The 20,489-nt window shown below is 39.2% G+C and overlaps 1 protein-coding gene across 2 annotated transcripts in view; it reads left to right on the top strand.

Moving 5' to 3' along the window:
• Window positions 1-1,305: 1,305 nt before the first annotated feature.
• akap6 (A kinase (PRKA) anchor protein 6) overlaps window positions 1,306-20,489 on the top strand; it is a 215,407-nt gene continuing 196,223 nt past the window's right edge. The window contains exon 1 of one of the 2 annotated variants that reach the window (XM_063496793.1): window positions 1,306-1,558. The gene's annotated coding sequence lies outside the window, so the exon portion shown is untranslated. Of the gene's footprint in view, window positions 1,559-17,469; window positions 17,552-20,489 lie in introns of those variants that run through there. The other variant, XM_063496794.1, reaches the window with a different exon arrangement.

Here is a 20,489-nt window from a genome sequence, read left to right as displayed (position 1 = left end):
TAGGAGAGTGTGCAACATCCTCAAGCTCATTTAGTCCCCACAAGTTGCAGTAGGTCACAGAATGTGATCAAAATTTCAGTCACCATGTAGCCACCAATTTTCTGTAAATGCAGTGACATTGCTGTCCTCATTTCCCTCGTCTGACTGAGCCATTAGCTTGCTCTGAAAAAGGAGGTAGCTGGTTGGTTGGTTGTTTTTTTGGTTGAGCCAATTAAATGTAAATTTCCTCAGCTAAAGTTACCTCAGGATGGTGGTGCATGAGATAAGCCCTCTTGTCCATAGTATTCCCAGAATACTTACGTTTGTTTTAAAAAATATTGATATACGGTGCCTGTTTCAATACATTATCACCCACCAATAACTATTACTAGTGGTTTATATGTTGTATAAATGCTTACATTTAGGATTTGAATGCAGTTTAAAAGAGTCTAAGAGTCTAAGAGTCTATGCAAAGACTACAACCTAAAGAAACACACAAAATACACACAATTTAAGCTTGTTACTGTATGTTGGCAGTATTATCAGACAATGAAACTACACCTCTTCTTTAAACTTGTGCTTTGAGCTGCTATTATGCATTACTGCATATTTTTATGTGCAGTAATGTACTGTGTATTAACCACGCTTTTAGTTAATACACACACACACACACACACACACACACACACACACACACACACACACACATTAAGCCCCTTTTATCTCTCACTCAATGTAAATATACTTTCTATCTATTTCCCCATGTTTTTATAATTGTAATGCATTTCTTGAAATAACTTTTAATATATGAAATTTTATGTGAAAGAGTTTTTCTTTTTCTTCTTAAATTTCATAATTTATTTATACTTTATTTATCCCCAAAGTTGGGAAATGTTTATGTTACAGAGATTTTGCTTTGTGAGAAACCTGTGTAACATAGAATTTGGTGTTAGGGAATGTGATGAAAACTAACGGCGTATAAATAAATAGCCAGTACTGTGCTGGCTTCCCTCATCTTCCTCTGCACTTCCAGGATTGTCCAGTGGGGGGCGTTGAGGACTTCCTGTGCTCCCTATGTGTCCTCTGGCATCAGAGAAAAAAAAAGAAAAGAGAGAGAGACAGAGAGAGAGAGCAGCTGCTTCTCACAACCCAGCCTTTGCGCTGTCATCCTCCCCCCTCCTTTCTCTTCTCCCTCAGGAAGGGGAGCACCACACCCTGTCAGCCAATCAGAACTCAGCTCCACCCTCTCCATCACATCATCTCAGTTTCCAAGGTAACAGGGCGACCCCTCTCTCTCTCTCTTTCACTCCCTCTCTGTTTCCAAACTGAAAGGTGCCGCATCATCATCATCATCCCTCCCATCCGTCCTTTCACCCCACCGTCCCATACTGAGCTGGTGGCTAGTTTAGCTTTAGCCTCTCCTGTGTTAGCATCATCTCTGTCTCTCTCTCGCTCGCTCTCTTTCTGCAGTGGGATTGCCACAACATCAACGGCACCTCCCTTCTCCTCACTCTGCATCCTCTAACGGAAAAGCAGAGAAGAAAGAAATGAGATGGACTAAAGGATGAACAGAGATGTGGTATGTACTGCTAAACCTGCTCTCTGAGTACCCTTTCTTCTGTTTTGACTACATGAAAGGGTGTGTGTGTGTGTGTGTGTGTGTGTCACTGTAATCCTTCCTGGAATGCTGATTTAATAAGTTGTGTGACGCTCTCGCACCCAAACTGATGCAAATGAAAGAAAGAGAGAGAAAAGGAAATGGATAGAGGGAGACAGAAGCAGAGGGAGGTGACTCCCAATCTCTGCTTCTCTCTATCTTAGCTTTTGTTATGGAGGCCTGTTCTGCAGAAGCTCGCTTTGCCTGCTGCATACAGAAAGAGGGCAACACCTCTCCTTTCTGTTCCCAGTCTGCTCCCCTGCTTCTCTTCTGCTCCCAGGCTGCTCTTACTGCTCTCTTTCACCTCATATCAAAATCTGGTTTGCTACCTTGGCAGTTTTAGGACTGCCTGCTTTTGATGTTTTTGAACACTCAGAATGTTTTTAGGTTCTTAATGCAAAATGGAGCTCAAACAAAGTTCTCATTCACTTCCATTTAACCCAGTCTAACAAACAAATTTAAGCATAGGGGGGTTTCCTGTCTCCTGTTTGGTCTGTCTCCCTGTGCTGTATTTGAAAATGAAGAGTTCATTATTCACATGTTTGATCACTATAGTTTGCACAGTATCTCATTGCAAGACAGCAAAGTGCTGTGCATACAAAAGGCTTTAATTCCTGCAACAGAAATGTAACATTGTCCTTTTCAGGGAAAGAGTACAGGCCAGTTTTTTGTTTGTTTTTTTTTGCTGAAAGGAGCATATTGTAAGCAGATTTTTAGTACTCACAGTTTCTCAAAGTGATGGAAGTACAGTGCTTTAAAAAAGTGTTTGTCTCCTTCCTGATGCCGGATCAAAAAAACTTCAGATAACCTTTAGTTTTAAAATGTTGATTTTATTTATTAAGGGAAAAAGTAATTGCTCCCCTTGTTAAATCAAGGGATGAATTAATTGTGATTAACCACATTTGTTTTGGAAAGCTGAGGTTAATCTCAGTTGCCACACCCAGGCCTGATAACTGCCATACCTGTTTAATAAAAAATCACGTAAATAGAAACTTTCTGACAAAGACAAGGAGGCTTAATGATCTCATAAAGCAAAACATCATTCCACGATCTAAAGAAACTCAACAGCAGATTAGAAACAAAGTCACTGACATCTGTCAGTCTGGAAAGGGTTACAGAGAACCCAACGAGAGCCTTTATTCACAAATGGAGAACTTTTTCCAAGAGCGTCTCAACATATCACCGAGGAGGTCATAGAAGAATCCAGAACAACATCTAAAGAACTGCAGACCTCACTTGTCTCAGTTATGGTCAGCAGTCATGATTCAACAGAAAAACGATACTGAGCCAAATGATATCCACTGCCGACCAAAGCCAACACAGTCTCAAAGGCTCGTCCCACATTTGCCAAAAAACATCTTGATGATCCCCAAGACTTTTGGAAAATATTGACGAGGAAAGAAAAGTTGAACTGTTTGGAAAGTTCGAGTCCTGTTACATCTGGCTTATAACTTATAAAGCATTTCATAAAAAGAAGATCATACTAACAGTCAGGCATGGTGGTGGTAGTGTGATAGTGTGAGGCTGCTTTGCTTCTTCAGGACCTGGTTAATGTGTCGTAATTCAGGGAATCATCAATCTTCTCACTAAAACATCAAGTCTTTACTACATGCTTAGAAGCTCAAGGACACTTGGTTTATGTAGCAGCACACTGAGCTGAAACACTCAAGCAAGGCCTCCTCTGAATGGCTCAAAGTGTAATGTTTTGGAGTGGCTTAATCAAAATCTAGACTTAAATCTGATTGAGATGCAGATAGGTGATAGGTGTGCATTGCTTTTTCCCCCCTTAATAAATTCACTCATGATTTAAAATATGCTCTTTGCATTTATCCAATTTATCTTTGTCTGTTATTACATTTATTTTTCATCCTATGAAACATTTAAGTGTGACAAATATGCAATAAATAAGAAATGAGGAAGGACGAAAATACTTTTTTACAGCATTGTTTTATAGAAATTGTTGGATGCAAAACAAAAACTGTGCATTTCTTCTTTTTCTTTCTTCTGCTATCAGTTTAACTTGATAGGAGGGACATATCTCCACATTAACCAAATATATAGTGTTTATTTGGAGCATTTATTCTCCATGAGTTACAGCACAGGGTGAATTCCAGTCCTGTGGTTAGAGTTTGGATTTCAAACATTATTTTCCATGTATTTAGATTTTATTGTGGATTCTCTGATGAACGGGGTTCAGATAGATATCCCATTTTGGTCTATATTCTGACAAAGAGTGTTGTTCTTTTCCATTTTTCCTCAAACCAGTTCACTTATGCTTAATTGTGTCTGCTTTTTTGTCGTTTTTCAACTGTGTTCAAGTCTGAAGTTGTCCACAGACCGTAGACCATAAGATTTCCCGTGTGCCCGTCATTAGCGTTGTTTTCTATTGGTTAGCTGTACAGTGTTCGTGGTCAGTACAATCCAGATCACTGCCTTTGTTTTCCACTCCACAGGATATGATGTAACTATCTCTTGAGCTGTAAAACTGGACTGAGAGAGAGAAACAGAGATGCACAAAAGCATAGACATCAGAAGAAAGGTGATGAAGGGTGAAGTGGGTGTAGGTCGCTCTTGTTAAAGATGGTTTATAGGATTAACTCCAGGCTTAAATAAAGAATAGAGGGAAGAGAAGAAATATGCTCCTTTGCTTTCTTAAGGACTAATCTCGAACTAGCTTTAATCCTATGGGGTGATGACTCTCAGAAACAGTAACCTTAAGAGTTTATGTTGGTCACATAGTGACTTAGAGCTGGGTAGAAGGAAAAAGTCTCATTATCATGTTAAACTGGCCTCTAATAATACGTTTAAACCCGATAATGTCTTTTTACTAAAGGTCAGATTAAGTACTGGGACTTAATTTAAATGAAAATAAATGAATATCACTAGTAGATGCAAAGATAAAGGACAGTTTTATCTTGGTGCAGTGAGTGTTTCAGCCTCTATGTGACTTTGATAATAGCAGTAAGACTCTGAATGTCACTGGAGACATGTTTTATTTTTCACAAACAGCATTAGGCACATTAGAAATACACTGTGTACCAGGTTTGCTTTACCAGTGTTGATAACCAAGATGGATGGAACTAGATTCCTCATTTGGCACATATTGAATTTGCAGAAATGTTCTATGCAAAAGAAAGCACTTATAGGAACAGATAGAATCGCTGTTTGCACAGTTTTGCTCTGTTTGCTTTAAAGTGCTGCACTTTAGATATATAATGCAAGAGTATCAGAGTGTTGAGACTGCAACAAAGGGTATTTTTTCTAAAAGCAGCCATTTGCTTGGTGCTTACCAGGATAATTGACTAAAAATACAGACTTGGAGTGGTCCAAGGAGTCATCTGTATCTGTGAACTAATGAACACATACGCAATCAAAGCAGTAAAATATAACATGGCAAAACAATAATGCATAAAAACATTGATAATTCAAAGTGTTTTATTTGTGCTTCATATAAAAAGATTAAGAGGTTGTTACTTTACTGTTTGTAGCACATCTCTAGCATTGCACCAGTACTGAAAAACGGTAGTTATAAACGAAGTAGTTATCGTCACCATCTGGTCTGCTGCTTTCTCCTGGAGGTTGGCTGCTGCTGTTTCAGACAGCATCTGTCTACTCTGATGAAAGCACCTCCCCCATGTTGACTTAGAAACTTGACCGGGTGTTATTTCAGCCAATTAAATAGCATGAAGACTTGGCTTTGGACACACTAGGAAGCCTGCCGCTCTGTGTCTTACTGTCCTGGTTACGACAGGATGATTGGCATTAATGCAGGAGACTCACTCCACACATCTTTGTTAGCACCAGCTCTCAGACTCCAGACATCAAACTGCAAAGTGTGAGAGCTTTTGCTGCTGTAGACACGTGGAAATGCAGCTGAAAGTCTGCGTGATGTGATTTGCTCTGTTGTTGTCTTGAGTATATATTAGATATATATATGTGTACTTGTTTTCTAAGATGGCCATTTTCCTGTTACTTGCTGCTAAGCCTGCTCCCGTTACCGTCAACACCTGGCCTCCTGCCTGCAGTTTTTCTATGGTAACACAGTCACAGTGTAGAGGTGGCTAATGAGTGGACCTTTCACCACAGAGGACCAGACTCTCCTGGGGTCGCCTTTAATTAGCCAGCAGCCATTGCCTTGACCTGAATTGATTTTTGGTAAAGTTCACTTTCAAGGCATTTAACAAAACACATCTGGACAAAGCTTTAGGGATAACATGCATAAACCTTTATAGAAGCAGTCTGCGCGTAAAGATAACCTTTCTGCATGAATGTCTGTTCAGATTTTACTTGGTTAGTCATGTACAAGGTTTCAAAGACAAATAAAGGTGCTTAAATAATGTCATAAAAGCATTTTCTTTTTAACCAACTTCATGAACCATTTTTGCAGTTTCGCCCCATTTTATCGATCAGGAATGTTTGGTTCATTTGTAGCTTTTGTGTGCCTCGCACTAATCCTGTAATAATGATGTCGTTATCAGGTTGCTATGAGGATAACAGATCTGTTGCAGAAATCCTTAACGTCTGTCAAAAGACAGCTCTTTATGACTGGCTCTGTCTGATTTATGTGAAATGCTGTTTATGATGGGTTTGTGGTGTGACACTGATTATATGTGAGTATCTATTCTTGAGCAAATGGTCTCATTTACTGTATTTTGGAGCAGTTGGCACAAGACTTTATGACCATTATTACCTTATTATGAAAGATCTTTACAGGTGGGTTGTGTTAGCAGGTGTGCTGCAGTTTACAGCTGCTAAAACATGTCAGAAACCAGGAGTCATTCTTTAATTGCTGATGTGGTGAACTGCATGCTGGTCTGGTTTGTCAGCTCCCTTTCCTCACAGTTTCTCTCTGCAGAGCTGATGCACTACAGCCTCAGCAGGGAAAGAACAGTAAAGATAGGTGCTGGTGAGCTGCTCTGGCATTACGATGATCGAGCAGGAATCCTTTTTCACTTCATACTGTAATAGTTTAGTCAGATGGTCATTCCTACATGTTTTTTGCTTTGTCCTTAGGAGCACCATAGTGCTTCCTTAAAAGTGGCTCTAAGAAGGACGCTTAAACCATTCAAGCTGTGATATGGTAATAAAGCTTTATAAAAGCTCAAAGAGAAAGAGAGAGACCAGAAGGTCTCCCTGCCCTTCTTTATAACACAATAGTGCTGTGTGTGTGTCTGTGGCACACACCACCCCCACATGCTTAACTAGAACAAATCAGCCATAGTGTATGTGTGTCTGAGGTTGGAGTGGCTATCACATGATCTGGGTTAGGGTTAAGGTTTATTCTGCTTCTGTTTCCACAAAAGCAGAATGTAGGAACACTTGAATGTTAGCTCTGTGCTCATATGCACCACAGGTGAAGCAGTTCAAATGTATTAATTTCAAGTGCTGTTGGTTCTGAATATAAGATGAACCAATTTAAATGTACAATACCCAATTGTTTTTGAGAAATTTTTTTTTCCTGGAGATCAGAAATGTATGCTGAAAAAAGCACTGTGCTACCAGCACTTCCCACTTACAAAAGCTGCTCAACCTTGGAAACCCATGAAGCTCCCGATAAACAGTTTTTGTGCTGATGTTAATGTCAGGGGAGGAGCATTACTTCATTTATCCTCTGCCTTTTTGTGGCGTTCCAAAGACATGTTGCAGAAAGGCTGTATAATGCAGTGTTAACAATCATAGCATGGTTGAAGGGTGTTTCTTCCAATACTTCTTTATGATTATAATTTTTATTTAGGAGCCAATGAATGCATTTGTGGATACAGTGACAAATTGTTATCATTAAGACTGGTTTTCCAAAATTTGGATAAACCTGTACATGAATTACTAATACAGAATTGTATTTGTAGCACATCAGAAATAAACCAAAAAAGAAGGGCCTCATATAGAATGAGTTTCACCTTTTTCATTTCATTATAAAACATCCTTACAGATGTTGAATTTATAACTTGATGTTATTATGTGCTCTGGATGACGAAATCCAAAGTTTTTGCAGTTTTACGCTGACAAAAATTATCCTTAAATTGTACTAATTACTCCACAAAGTGTAGAATTCCTTCCCAACTTTATTTCTAACACACTTTTTTTTGACATTCATTTATGCTGCTAAATATCATAACTAGTTGTGAGAGGTGTTTACAGACACACAAGTGAAGAGAGTGTGCTGAGAAGGTGGAACAAGTACTATGAGGAGCAGATGAATGAATTGATGAATGAAAATGAGAGAGTGAGAAGAAAGGCGTGAGGGGAAAGTGAGGGCAACTATGAAGAGGATGAAGAGCGGAAAGGTGGTTGGTCTACATGACAAACCTGTATAGAGATGTCTACTAGAGGGGGCAGTGGATTTTTTTTATCTAGACTGTTTAACATGATCTTGGAGAGTGAGAGGACATCTGAGGAATGGAGAACTGTAGTGGTACTGGTTTTCAGTAACGAGGGAGCTGTAGTAACTACAGAGGGATAAACCTGATGAGACATGTAGAGAAAGTAAGAAGAGAGGTGATGATCAACAAGCAGCAGTATGACTTCATGTTGAGAAAATGCACTCCAGGTGAGAGCCTTTCTTCGACAGTGTTGATGGAGAAGTATAGAGAGGGTCAGAGGAGTTCCACATTGTCTTTTTGGATCTAGAGAAGGCAAAGTGGGTACCAGGAGAGGAACTGTGGTAAATACCTGGGTATGAGGAAGTTGGGAGTGGCAGAGAAGTACCAGCAATGGTGGTGTACTATGAGGACACTGAGACATTGGTGAGGTGTTTGAAGTTGGGGGTGGGATTGCATTAGGGATCTGCTCTGAGCCCTTTGTTTGCAGTCCTGATGCACAGGTTGGCAGATGAGGTCAGGCGGGAGTCTCCATGGACTGTGATGTTTGCACATAACATTGTTGTAGTGAGTGTGAGAGTACTGAGCAGATGGAAGTGAGGTTTGAGAGGTGGAGGTATGCTCTGGAGAAAAGAGGAATGAAAGTCAGTGAAAATAGGACAGAATACATGTGTGAATGAGAGCGAGACAGGTGTAAGGAGAAGATGTAGTGAAGGTAGATGTGCACTGTCCAGATGAGTACTGGGCAGTGCACAAGAGAAGTGAAGAAGATGGTGCAGGTAGGGTGGAGCAGGTGGAGATAAGTGTTATGGGTGATTGTTGACAGGACAGAACTAAAGAGTGAAAGGCAAGGTTTACAAGATAGTAGATTCGGTATGATGTATGGCAAAAAAAACAATGGATATAGTGTAGAAGGACATGGAGACGGTTGGCGTGACAGTAGAGGATAATAGGGATAAGGTAAGAGGTTGCTGTGGCAACCCCTCCAAGGGGGGTCCAAATCACACGATGGATCTAAGATGACCTAGCAGCAACCTTCAGCCTCACTTAGTCTCTGTTTCAAATTCTGTTGAAAGTGCTTCTACTGTAAATAACACAGAAGCTTTTCAGATATTTTATAATGATACTGTCAAATTATTATAAGCAAAAATGGTCTGAATCACATTTAGCATCATATTCTCTGCTTCTGCTTGTAAGTCAAGCCGCTGCTGTTGGGAGGGGACCAGTCGAATATCCTTTTAACCACTTATTAAAAATCTCCTTAACAAAATAATCATCTTTAATAAGACAATGTCCTTTGATTTGACCTCCCTCTTTTTCTCTGCCTGCCTTTTTACTTTCGATCAGCTCGGCCAGTTTGTAGAGAAAGCCGACTCACAGTGAAACTGTTATCAGCTCCTGCAGAGAGACGTGGAACATTTATCATCTGTGAATGTATCAGATGATTGGAAGTGTTCTTCACATTGTGTGTGAGGGTTTGATTCCTGTGTGTGTGTGCGTGTGTGTGTGTGTGTGTGTGTGTGTGTGTGTGTGTGTGCGTGTGTGTGTGTGTGTGTGTGTGTGTGTGTGCGTGTGTGTGTGTGTGTGTGTGTGTGTGTGTGTGTGTGTGTGTGTGCGTGTGTGCGTGTGTACGTGTGTGTGTGTGTGTGTGTGTGTAATATTATCCATAATTACTGGAGGAAAAAAACATGGCTTGTGCCACTAATGCTTCTGTCCAGTCCCAGAAGGAAGCTGAACTGGAAAGTAAAGGGGGGGATGTATTATAATGTAATGTACAGTTAAACCAGTTCTGTGGAATTAATTTAATAAGACTTAATTGCTTAATTGTATGAAGTGTAGCCTATATAAAATATGTGGAGTGTCTTGATATTAATAGATATTATTAGTTAGTCAGTACATGGTAAACATTTTGTGACGGTGCATTAACTTAAAAATGTTAAGATGATTCTAGCTGTTGAACAACTGCTAATATTCATAGCTACAGTCCCCGTTGTGACTGTGATTTCACCTTTTAATGCATAAAGTTTTCATTTTGACTGTTTTCAATTTTTTGTTGTAAGATGAATTTGACTAAAAGCTTTGCGCACTTTTGGTCTTATGAGACAAAAATCCAGACTTCCAGTGGTTTGTTGTCCATGTTGCTTGGCTGGATCATGTCTCTCCATCTTAATGGTCAGACTTAGTAGTGGCTTAAATGGTCTCCTCCAAATCACTGATGGTGAAATGTGTTGGAATGCTGGGACTCAAATCTAAGCTTAGTTATTTGTTAATTGTGTGTTATATGATCGGAATTGTTAAATAGAGAAAAAAAAACACTTTTTATTAATTTGCAAATAAATGATTACAGTTATGCCTATAAGTATTTGGATAATGGCCCAATTGTGATAATTTTGTCTCTGTACACCAACACAGCAGATTTAAATCAAACATTCAAGATGTCATTTCCAGCTTTAGTTCAAATGGTTTAACCAAAGTATTGCATTAACTGTTACAACTGTTTATATGTAAGGAAGCAGATATTGCCTGGTTGTAGATTTATTTAACGTCCCTCTGTCCTCATGAACTTAATTTAGAGCAGCAGTTGAACATTTTCAGTATTCAAGGTCAGTATCACTCAATTTCAGTTACTTTTTGGGGCTGGCATTTATAGCCTTTAAGTATGCCGTTTAAAATGTGCTGTAATTAATCCTTAGGCCAAACACTCAGAAGGAATGCTAAACTGCACTTTCCTTTTTAACCAGAGCTCGTCCCTCGTGTGTTTGAACCTACATGTACTATAATACTTGACAAAAACGGTTTGATGGTTTCTTCGATTTAGCTTTTGAAATGATACTTTTATGTTTTTAGGAATGTTGTAAATATTTTGTATCAGTCTTGGTGGTGCAGGGAGGTTTTCTGCTGCTGATGCAGCCTTTCCTGCATTTCTTTGGTCAGAAACACGAGACAGAGAAGGAGGAAAGATTAATGATCAGGGACAGAAGATCCTCTAACACATCTTCTTCCCCTTTCCCCTATTATGCATTATTCATAGGCAGGGCTCGAGTACCTCTGGGACACACACACACACACACACACGCCCTGTAAATATCTCTGTTGCTGCAGTCTGTCTAGTGGCTGGCTTTTCTTTCCATGTGTCCACCTCTACTCCATTTATTGTAAGTTCTGGTGTCACAGCAGCACACCCTCTTACTGCATTTAACAGAAACACACAATGTTTGGTTTAGTTTGAATGATTTATGACACAGCGTCAGCGGAGAGATGAGTTCACCCTGAATGCTCTGTCTGCGAGTGTACCATGTGGTCTGGGTGGGGCCAATAGATGGAGACCTAGTTATGTCTAAAGGTGATGCAAGGAAGGGTGGATGTTACACACCAGGAGGCACTGTGAATGATAGATTTTGTTCTTCTCAAGACCCTTTATATTCCAAATACCAGAGAAAATGTTAAGAACATATAGTTATAAAAATATGTAATAATGTGCTCTAGCATAGTGTTTTGTGTTCAGTAGTTTATTTTCTTTTAAAGCGTTCTCCTTTATTTAAATTGATTTATCATCTTTACACAAATCAGGGTTCCCCTGGGGAGAAAACATCAACACATGAGAAAAGGTTAGGACTCTATAAAGAAAACAGAAAAAGTCAAGCTTCAGTTTAGGAACATTTGGGGAACACCCAGTCTGTGATTTCAGCTGATCAAACAGCTACTGCCTTACATAAAAACCATTCCCAGCGTGGCTTTAATCCCAACTTTAATCTCACAAAAGACAGATGAAAGGGATCTCATGTAAGCACTCTCCCGTCAGACTGCAAACTGCTGATTCACAAACAGCTGTGGAACTTTGAATCATGAGACGAGCAGAGGGGATGTTTTACATCCTGAAACATTTGCATTTTGAGAAACTAAGAAGTATTTAGAAACTCTCAGCTGAGCTCACTCAGATCAAAGGATTGTGATATGAACACAGGACAGCAGTATAATTCTTTAAAACGAAGGTATAATTATTATTTGAATTATTTTTATTCTAGCGCCGATACAGTACATGACTAATGGTTTCTGATCTAAAACTAGCGTCTTTTTTTTTTCATTTCATTCCTTGGAATATGATTAGGCCGATGTCTCTCCAGATTAGTTCATTCTGATGCAGCAAGCTATGTTTTAGTTCCTGAGCAGTCTGAGACATTAGCTTTGTGTCAAAGGATGTTTTTCACCCCTAGATGGATGATGTTTGGTCAGTTTTCCAGGATTAACTTTATTGTCATTGCAGATGTATAAATACAGGGTAATGAAATACAGTTTGCATCTAATCAGAAGTGCAAGAGCAGTAAGTGCAATAGGAGCAGATTATATACAGATAAGTTAAAAGGTGGGAATAGTTATGAACAGATTATGTACAAATAAGTTATGTATACAGATGTTTATATTGCTATACAGAGAGCAAATATATAGATGTACTATGGACAAATGTACATATGTACAGATGATCTGTATAGCATGCAGATGTTCTATATTGCTATACAGATGGCCAGATATACATGTGCTACATATATACAGATGTATCAATGTGTGGTAAACAGATCTACAGTGGTTTATGTAGGATGTATAATATACTACTGTGTCTTTGTATTTCTGCCCTGGATGTGCGCGTGTGTAAATGGCAAATGGACTGATTCTTATACAGCGCTTTTCTACTCTCCCAGAGTACTCAAAGCGCTCTATACAACATGCCACCTTCACCCAATCACACAATATGTATCTTCTATGCTTTTTTAAGTGCTATCTAACTAACCCATTCACACACATTCATACTCTGATGGATGCATCGGAGAGCAACTTGGGGTTAATGTCTTGCCCAAGGATATTTGGCATGCAGACTAGGGGGAGCCAGGAATCAAACTACCAACCTTCCGATCAGTAGATGACCTGCTCTACCCCTTGAGCTACCCCAGGCTGGACATGTGTGATTCACATGTCCAGCCTGTATTCATGTTTGTATATCCGTAAGCAAATGACCTATTTAGTCTACGCTGTCTGATTAGGCCTCTAACACATAGCTCTGGAGTTTGAAGCTACTTCTTTAAAATAGCCCTTATAATTTTTTTTATATGAACAAACTAATAATATATTTTAGATTGACCGTTTTAGTAAGTCACTTTCAAGAGAGGAGAATTTGGAGAAAGAATGGAGGAGATTTAGAGCAGAAACATGATGAGGAGAATAGCATTGCTATTGGAGATCAGCACAAAAAGTAAGGTCATCTGTGTTTGGTCGATTATTCTTTTGTTGTAACAGTGCTTCTTGGCAATCTGTTGGAAAGCCTGTTTATTCCCCTTTAAATGGTGCCAGATTTGTAACGAAAATGCATTTGTGGGTTGAGCAGCAGAGTTGAGTGTGTGGGTTGTGCCCATAAAAAATTGCCAAATCTTCTCTGCCAAGGCCAAACAGCTTATTCTGCTATTAAATCTTGTTTGGTGTCATTTACTGAATTGATCTGAAGGAACAAGAAATACGGGCAATTTAAGGATATATTCATTTAGCAAACAGGGACCTCAGTAATGTGGAAGAAGCATACACAGCCACAACGGCCTGGCACCTCCTCCCCATGCTGATCACACATTACTGTGGGATGGCATCCCATTCTTCAACTTGGTCACTCTGGCATGACGTGCATGCCTAAGCTGATATCACAAGTTTCCAGTGGGCTTGAGGTCAGAACTTCAGGCAGGTCTTTTCATCCTCTCCACTCCCAAATTCTGGAGTTATTCTGGAGGTGATAAATCCAGTCTGTGGGTGCGTGGTCATCCTGGAAGACAGAGTTTAGTCCCAGACTGTGGAGATATGAAATTGCCACCTGTTGCAGAATCTCATCTCGATATCTCTCTGCGTTGAGATTGCTGCTGATGACGACAAACCTTGTTTTTCCAGTGAGGGTGATGCTGCACCGCACTATCACACTGCCTCCAACAAAAGCTGTTACACTAGCAGTGCAGCAATGGGCATAGCACGCTCCATGTCTTCTCCACACTTTGACCCTACAGTCCAACTGTAGTAGGCACAATCTGGACTCATTGTTCAACATAACGTTCCTCCACATGTTCAGGCTCCAGTGCACATGTTGCTGACATCAGCTGGTCTGACGGTGAAGGGCAGGCATGGCAGAAATCTTGGCAGCCCTGTGAGACCAAAGATTGGCTGTGTTCAGTCTGTTTCAGATCGCCTGTGTAGAGAGGCGTTGGCCATATTGTTCCACAAACCTTCACTAAAAATCTGTGGAAGAGTTGTAATTGCAGATCTCGTCACAGGTGATTAGATCTGTGTTTTTTTAGTTGTGTGGTATCGCCCTGTCCTCATCATGATGACTATTAGCGTCATTTTTAAGTAATTCTTCTTGTACTTCCCCACTCTGTCTCCATCATTGCAACTTACGTTTCTTCCTCTGTGGTCACTGGACTGATGAGGTCATAGTGACTGACATCATGTCTATTCCTGCCTGCTGAGCCCATCCTGAATCATGTTGGATACAGGAAGTGCTTCACTGGGTTTAATGTTACAGAGAAAGACAGAGGAAAGTGTTTGTACTTCATTCCTGAAGAGCTGCGGTATTTTGAGGGTTTTTAAATCCAAGGAAGTGGGGACCCATGAGAAGTCATGAAATTTGATCAGAAATAAATGTAATGTAGAAAATTTGTAAAGAAAACAATGGACACGATGTTCAGGTCATACATGCAAGAGTTTAAACTTGCTTTGTATTAAATAGCTATTTTGGAAAATAGTATTTAGAGTATTTAGAGTATTTATCTTATGTCATGATATGAGATGGAATTACAAATAATACAGTAATGTTTATTTTGATCAGTTTTCTCTAATCAATGCTGTTTTTTCTGAATTACATGTTACTTTGTATTTAGAATGATCACTGTAACACGTCGAGAAAAGATCTCTGATGTCAGAAGTAAACAACATTTTGGATTATTATTACGGCATGGTAAATAGTTATATTTATATAATAGGAATAGACTGACTTTACATTATAGTGTCATACAGAGACACTGTAAAAATATGAAACCACACACTGCAGTGTGTCTGTAGTGAGATGGGAATTTTTCACCTGACGCAGTGTTATTAGCCAAGCTTCACCAACCTTGTGTGAACAGAGCACCTGTCATTGATATTAATGTTTGAAACCTGAGCGGCGTGAGCATCAATGAGCAGCTGAGCACAGAGTTTATGAACATTAACAATAATGTCTGAATAGTAGAGAATACAACATTCTAGCTCAAAGTCTGATGACTTACATTGTTGGTGTAACTAAAGGAAGTTGGCTTACTGTCACTTCTTTGATTAACACTTAAAAGTTTATTAATCTCTGGCTCTCTTCCACAGCATGTCTTCCTTCTCTCTCCCCAACTGGTCATGGCAGATGGCTGCCCCTCCCTGAGCCTGGTTCTGCTGGAGGTTTCTTCCTGTTAAAAGGGAGTTTTTCCTTCCCACTGTCGTCAAAGTGCTTGCTCATAGGGGGTCATATGATTGTTGGGTTTCCTCTGCATTAATATTTTTAGGGTCTACCTCACAATATAAAGCGCCTTGAGGCGACTGTTGTTGTGATTTGGCACCATATAAAGTATGTAAGTAAGTATACATACTAGTAGCTACAATTCTTTGTTTATCAGTGTCTCCTTTATTACAGGCTAACAAAGCTTCACAAATAACTGGAGTCTCATAATCTGCAGACAGACATCACAGGTCACAAGTAAATATGTGAGCCCGCTTCCATCAGCACTCTGCCTTTTTAATATGAGCTGTGTGAACCTGTTGTGTGCCACTCTTAAATTAAAACATCATTTTCCAAACAATGAGAAATTGGTTTGGTTCATTTGCAAAAACAAGCAACAGCAGTTAAAAAACAGACATATGAGAAAGTCAAAATGAAGTTGCAGTGTCACTCTCAGCCATGTCCTCACCTATCTAGGTCACACTGTATCACCAGCATTAATCGTGTCAGGCAGGTTGAGTTTATCACTGACTGGTTTCTGTTCTGCTGCTCCACTGACATTGTTTCTCTGCTTCACTGCTGCCTCAAATCCTGATCAATATAGAGCCTGAATCATCCCAGCACAGCAAACATGATAACCACTGCTGCTGGTTACTGGGTCACCCTGTGCGTTCACTGTGTGTGTCTATAAGGAAAAAAGAAAATGATTTCACAGTTTTCACATTCTAGCATTATTTTTCTTTTGAGTGAACAAAGTATAGTGAACATCTGCTACTTTTTAATCAATAACTTTAAAAGTGTGTGAAAGTTTTCCCTGTTAATCCACTTTAAAGTATGAACTTACAAGTAATGAATTTTTACCATCTTTAGTAAAACGCTCAGTTAAAATGGATTATTGTGGTGCAGTATTGAACTCGCTAGTGTAATCATTCAGTCATTATATATTCGAGCCACTCTTTCCTCATTATTTGCACACATGTGCCAGGTTGATCTTCCTGAAATATCAGGACTGAAATTATATAATTGATTAGTCAGTCAGAGAAATCCAGTGAATTCATGTAAAACACTCTTCTGTTTCTCTTGTTGAGGTTTTGGGGGAAAAAACAATGTACAGAGATCAAGCTACCTTGATCTCTGAAATTTTCTACTGATAATTCAGTAGATTTGTCATTATTAAGATTATTCAGAAAATATTGGAGATTTGAAGTTGAAACCTGTTTTGCACAATAACTACTTATATTAATCTTTTTGATATAGAAAATACTAAAATACGCTTTTACTTTGCTTGCTCTGATATTTCTGCTACAGAAGTGCTTTATTTAAAAACAAATATTTATATTAAAATCACAGTGAAACATGCAGACAAAGTAAACTGGAAGCTGGATGGATATTTTATTCAAAGAAAGGAGAAAATGAATAAAACATTCTATTTGTTCACTGCGTCTGCTGTTGGTTAAAAGGATTTAGAGCTGCAGCTGTGATCAAGGGGAGGGCACACACACACACACACACACATGTCTGGTTTGCTATCCTCGTGGGGACATCCCATTGACATAATGCTTTCCCTAGCCCCTTACCCTAACCCTAACCATTAAAAATGAATGCCTAACCCTAACCCTTACTTTATACCTAACCATAACCTAATTGTAACCCTGACAGTAAAACCGCATTTTGAGTGTGAAAATTGCTTTCAACCCCGAGGGGACCTGGATTTTGGTCCCCACGGTGCAGAAAGTCCCCACCAGGATAGTAAAAGTCAGATTTTGGTCCCCACCAGGATAGTACGAACCCGTACACACACACACACACACACACACACACACACACACACAGTCCCTGTCCTGTGCCATGCTGTGACAGGCTGAATGATGGGCAGAAAGAGAGAGTGAGAGACAAAGTGTGAGTGGAAGAAAAAGAAAGAAATGAGAGCTTTTATTTCCTTCAGAGAGACAGAAGGAAGAGTGGAGCAGATGACAGGAAGAGAGTTTGTTGTGACCACATGTTTGACCACATGTTTCATCTTTTGCCTCTGCATATGAAACAGGATTACTCCATCTGCTTTTAAAGAGAAGGGATTATTACGTCTTTAAATTCAGAGCAGACGGAGAGGTATGGTGCAATAGTCTGTTTGTGTGTGTGTCTGTGTGTGTGTCTGTGTGTGTGTGTGTTTGTGTGTGTTTTTCTCCATTTTCAGGCTGGGATTAATTATTGTAAATGGTAGTCAACCTGGCAATAAATCTTAAAATTTGACTAAGAATGACTAAGGATCTAATGATCTTTTTTTCTAGAAAAGTTTAACAAGTTTAAATAAGGCTTAAGTGACAGATTTACTGTTTCACTCTTTAAGACATGCCCCCCTTTGTAGCGTTTCTCATGTATTCAGTGGACGGGTTTAAAGTAAAATAAAATATAAGGGACTTATTCACCTCTCTTAGATGCCTTTAACAGCCTATTGATTGAATTCTATGTAAAAGACCTCTTGAATTTGCAGTGAAAATTCAAATGATGTGACATTAAGCTTGATCATGAGTATATCCATCATCTACATCAGGGATATAAAGCTAATTCTACACGGCAGGCTGAAAACAACCCACTTCAATCTTAAGGTGGTCCAGTGAAACGCCCCTTTTTGTCAGTGTAAAGACATTTAATTACACATTTAATACCTGAGATGTCTTAATATAAGAAAAAAAGTGCAATTTCACATTTTTATATAAATAATAAACGTGTAAAATTACAGAAAAGGCTCCAGTAGCTCATTGCCCATTTATAATAATGTTGGGTTTTTTTTAGCTTTGTCTCTCTCTCTGTCATTTGTTGTCATTATTATTATTATTATTGTTATTATTATTATTGTTATTATTATTATTGTTGTTATTGTTCAGTTGTAACTGAACAACTAAGAAGACTTTGCAGTGCTGAAAAATTAAGAAATCAAGTTTGACATAAAACATATGAATAAAAATGTAAATATCGAAATGTTCCTGCTGTTGTTTGCTGAAATCAGTGTGTTTTCAGAGCACACAACCTTTTCTATCACTAGGGTGCTCCAAATACTAGACCAAGAATTTAGTGTAAAAACACGACTGTCCTTCCCCAGCTCTCAGTCTGGACACACCGTCCTCCAGCTCTTGCTGTTTCTCAGAGAGCTGATATTCCTTCTCAGTTCCTCACTTTTCCTCTTCTCACAGTCCATCTAACATCAAACAGCTTCTTTGAGGGCTATGACGTGTTTCTTGTCTTGGGTGTTAATGGGGGAGCGACACATTTTTATTTTAAACAGTACTCAGTAATTACACATGGTAACAATCAAATACATCATCAATTTATTCTTGATTACAACAGGTTACAGAAGCTTTTTTCAAATTCTGCTTGCTTTCACATCCTGTCAGATTTAGTTCCTTTCACACAAAACGTCAAAATCTAACACATAAACTTTACAAAAGTGACAACTGTTAATAAATAATTCTTTTCAAAGAAACACTCAATATGCCTTTATTAGCTTCACCCGTCTAAAAGTAAGATAGTCAACCTAATGTACTTTTACAGGTGTAATAAATCAACTTTACGGTCAGTTTGAGGGCCAGCTGGCTGCTTTGAATTGTGCTGCGAGGCTTTGAAGAGAATTTAATTTACCCCACTGTGTAAATTGGGTGCAATTAATAAACTAGCAAATCATACTGATTTATCTATAATGGCAAATATCAGAAATTCTAAATTACATCTTAACATTAAAAAATATATATATCTATATATCTATATATATCTATATATATATGTGTGTATATATATATATATATATATATATATGTATATATATATATATATATATATATATGTGTCTGTGTTTACTTCCAAGTAAAACATAGCTGTCCTTTACTTTTTTGGCTTTAATATGGTGGGGAATATAAATTTCTTTCCACGCTTACTTTTTTCTTCATTGCACACTGAAGTTGCTGCAGGTCTCAGATCCCAACCTCCTGCATTTCCAAGAACGATACGACTGACGGAAGCCTGAGCAGGCTGGCGTGGGAATAATGGATTTGCGAGTGGTGGTGGGAAGACTTTGTTGTCAAACATATGACTGAGTTCTTGAGCTTGACTCTCTGGCAGCGCAAGACTCATTGGCCTCCTGGTCTGAGCTACCCTGTGGTTATCGTAGTAAGCGGGTGCCTGTAGATAGCCGGGACGACTCAGGTTTAAAAGTAGAGAAAATCATATCTTTCATTCTGTCCAGGATGGCAAAAGAGAGGTTGCTCAGGTGTGTATCGGTGTCTATCAGAGCTTCGGGGGTTATTTCTTCAACACCTGGGAGGGAATGCTGGACTCTTTGAGCTGCAGTGCTATAGTTCCACAGGAAGGAGATATTTTCTGCTTCTAGTGCCTCATCTGTTTCTCTGATTGTCTCCGAAAGAGTTGCTATTTCTCTGGTCAGAACATTTGTCTTCCTCTTCAGCATTCGACTCTTATGCTGCTTTTCGTCTCTCAGACTACCAATTCTTGTTCTCTCTTCTTTTTGGAGAAATTCATGAAGTATCGAGAACACATCCTCTGTGTCTTGAGCCTGAACTTCAATATTTTCAGCTGTTTGGTCAAAGTCTTCTTTAACGGTGTTTAAGATCTCACTTTTCTCTTGTAAAGGCTTGAGGAGTTTCCGGAGTCCCTCTTTGTAATCCTGAGCAACTTCATTGATGGGCTTGAATCTGTGGTTCTTGTGAGTTTCTGAGTGCAAGCACACAACACACACTGGCTCAACATCGTCCACACAGAAGAGTGTCAGATTTTCCTTGTGCAGTTTGCAGTGAAATCTTCCACTTCTCTCCAGTAAATAGGCCTCACAAAGATTCTTTAGAGCCAAGTTTTGTGGTGGATCGCCTTGTAAAAATGTTGTCCTGCAAATTGGACATGTAACAGAGGTCTCTGTCCACCGTCTCTGAAGACACGCTCTACAGAAACTGTGGCTGCACCACAGGATTACAGGATCTTGAAAGATTTCAAGGCAGATTGGACATTTGAGATTGGCCTCAGGCTGAGATTCCATTTTCTC

The sequence above is a fragment of the Pelmatolapia mariae genome, linkage group LG16_19, assembly GCF_036321145.2.
Source record: "Pelmatolapia mariae isolate MD_Pm_ZW linkage group LG16_19, Pm_UMD_F_2, whole genome shotgun sequence".
Classification (NCBI taxonomy): Eukaryota; Metazoa; Chordata; class Actinopteri; order Cichliformes; family Cichlidae; genus Pelmatolapia; species Pelmatolapia mariae.
Note: the sequence above shows the minus strand (reverse complement) of the source record. Positions and strands in the feature narration are given on the sequence as shown.